Raw genomic sequence first — 3,290 nt, forward strand, 5'->3', positions numbered from 1 at the left:
GTGGAGCACACTTGAACTATTCCACTTATGATAAGGAACTCTACGCTTTAGTTAGAGCATTGCATACTTGGCAACATTATTTGTTTCCTAAAGAATTTGTGATACATAGTGATCATGAATCTTTAAAGTATCTAAAAGGGCAAGGTAAGCTAAATAAAAGACACGCAAAGTGGGTTGAATTCTTAGAACAATTTCCATATGTCATCAAACACAAGAAATGGAAAGCTAATGTGGTAGCCGATGCACTTTCAAGACGGGATGCCGAAGAAAGAGTCAAGTATGTCAAGGACCTACATGCTAAAGTAAAGACCAATATTGAGACGAAAATGGAACACTATGCAAAGAATGCCAACAAGACTTGAAAGAGAGTTATCTTTGAACCTGGTGATTGGGTTTGGGTTCACTTAAGGAAGGAAAGGTTTCTGTCCTTAAGGAAATCCAAGCTTCAACCAAGGGGTGATGGCCCCTTCAAGGTGTTGGAGCGGATACATGATAATGCATACAAGATAAACCTTCCCGGTGAGTATCAAGTTAGTGCTACATTTAATGTTAGTGACTTGTCTCCTTGTGATGTAGGTGAAACAACTGATGAAGAGCTAAATTTGAGGACACATTCTCTTCAAGAGGGAGGGAATGATGTGGACCAACCCTACATGAAGGCTAATGAGCTTCAAGAACTAGGAGCGGAAGGACCATTGACTAGAGGGAAGGCTAGGAAGCTAAAAGAACAATTAGAGAAACAAGTTGTTAATTTCCTTAGTCTCAAGACCTATGAAAAGATTGATCCATATTATATTAATCTTTTGGTCATAGAAATATCTTAAGACTTAATTTTAATTTTGGGATGTAATAATCATACCTTATAATTAGGAGTTATGTTGACTTGTGTGTGTGCCTAAATGTTTGGTAGCTTAGACACAATGTCATTAGTTGTGTGTAGTCTAGGTACCATGTTATTTTGTGTTAGGCTATATATGCCTTTTTATTGTAACACATAAGGACCTTTTTTTGAAAAAGAAAGAAACACTTAGAGTGAGAATAGAGAAATGCTCTCTAGGGTTCTCCTTTGAACCAAATTTGGATCTTATTAAGAGCCTCATACTCTTGTGATGATTCTACCTTGATCTTATCATTCCTTGTTGTGGAGTGTGGCGATTTCTACCATTTCATTCCTTCTCCATATTTTCTTCTTTGTGTTCTCCATTTTATTTGTTACTTTGTTTGAAAATATCACTTGGTTAGATCCTTCAAATCATATGGAAACTCTCAAATCCATATCATCTCCTCACAATCCAATTGATAGATGAATTTAACAATAATTCGCGATGTCTTAAAATATTTGTTGATATTAAACCTCTATAATTTGATTAAAATATTCTCCGACGAATAATTTTAATAGAGTCTTCGAAATTATTTTCAAAACATTTTACTAACCAATCACTTCCCATCTAATCCTTCTTACCCAAGTCATTCTAATCTACCCACAAAAAGGGATAATGAGTTGACTCATTTTGGTCCTTAAAAAATCTTACTACATTGTAAGAAAATATCTAGATGTTTTTTGACTTTAAGTCACATCATCTTGTTCAGTCTCTAAGTTCTTTCTTAAGTGAGTTGCGAATAAATTTTTTATCCAACAAATTTTTTAAAAATAAATCTACAAATAAAAACTTTTCCAAATTTTGGGAATAAATTTTTATCAAACAAATTTTTTGTTCCTTAGCTTAGAAAATATAAGGCTTAATTGCAGTTTTGGTCCCTCTATTGTAACTAAATCACGGAAGTAGTCCCCCATTTTATTTGTCCCTAGTTTTGGTCTCCCTAACAGAATCTTGGTCCAAAACTTGATGAAATTTTATTTTTTTAATGATCTATAAAAAAAAGATGATGTGGAAGACTCCATGTGGATTAATTATAATTTATTATTACTCCAAATTTGTAAAACACATTTTCTATTTTTAAAAACACATTTTCTATTTTGTTACATCATTTAATTACAAAAAATATAATTAAAAAAAAAATACACATTCCTATGATAATCCTTAGTTCCATTCCATCCCATCTTCTTCACCATCTTCTTCTACTTCATTGTTGGTGAGTTCCACCATTGGTCAATCACTAGCATCGTCGACTGCGTCATATTCGATCAAATCTCTCATTGCCACTCCTCTAAAGTCTTATCTGTCTCATGCGAAGAATGGTGCTTCTCCTTCACCCTCCACCGTTGACTTTCCACCATCCCCTCCTCCTACTTCATCTTATTCTTCCACCATCGCTCATGCAGTCACTCCAGCATCGATTTCTAACACTCCATCAGAAGCACCAGTGCCATAGGATTAGGGTTTGGTTTGCATTTGACTTCTCAAGTCCTCGTGTTTCTGAACCCATGTTCTTCAATTCTCACATGATTAGGGATTATGGATCATAATAACTGTCTTTTTTTTCTTTATGTTTTTTGTAATTAAATTATGTAACAAAATAGGAAATGTGTTTTTAAAAATAGAAAATGTGTTTTACAAATTTCGAATAATAATTACATATAATTAATCCACTTGGAGTCTTCCACACCATTTTTTTTACATGTCATTAAAAAAATGACATTTCGTCATGTTTTTTACTAAGATTCTGTTTGGGGATCAAAACTGGGGCGAAATAAAATGAGGAGACTATTTTCGTGATTCAGCTAAAATAAAGGACCAAAACTGCAATTAAGTCAAAATATAATGAGATTAAATTATCATTATAGTTGATATATAAATTCCTAGTTAAAAGTTGGTGCCGTTCGGAGTTCGTAAAAAATTTAACTAGCAGTTGCTAGTTTTCAAAAAAATCAATAGAAAATTATTTTTGAAATTTCAACAATGCCAAGACATTCACATAGTAATTTAACATCAAGGAAGCATCCAAAGAATTTTTCATAGGATGAATTTCCAAGCCATGCACACTTACAACAATTTTACAACCAACAAAAAATGAAAACGGTATACAAAAGGCATAATTAGATAGTAAGCTCTAATTTTTATTATAATTAAATTATGGGTCTTACATCATTCGCATATGAGGAATGGACTATGTGTAACACCCCAAATTTTATAATAAATTATTTCATTAATTAAATAGAATTTTAAATAATTGATTTGGTGTTAAAATTATTTTAAAATATATGTTGATTAATTTTGGAATTAATTTTTCTTTATATATGGCCTTTCTATTATCTACTAATTACATATTAGACTAAATGCGTGATATAAATAACAAATATTATATTATTTTATATATTTTTATAAAAA

General features: G+C 31.8%; 1 pseudogene; it reads left to right on the forward strand.

Annotated features, from left to right (window-relative positions):
- Nucleotides 1-2,334, forward strand: part of LOC101514004 (uncharacterized) — a 5,649-nt pseudogene extending 3,315 nt beyond the window's left edge.
- Nucleotides 2,335-3,290: the final 956 nt, after the last annotated feature.

This window comes from Cicer arietinum, chromosome 7 (genome assembly GCF_000331145.2).
Source record: "Cicer arietinum cultivar CDC Frontier isolate Library 1 chromosome 7, Cicar.CDCFrontier_v2.0, whole genome shotgun sequence".
Lineage (NCBI taxonomy): Eukaryota > Viridiplantae > Streptophyta > Magnoliopsida > Fabales > Fabaceae > Cicer > Cicer arietinum.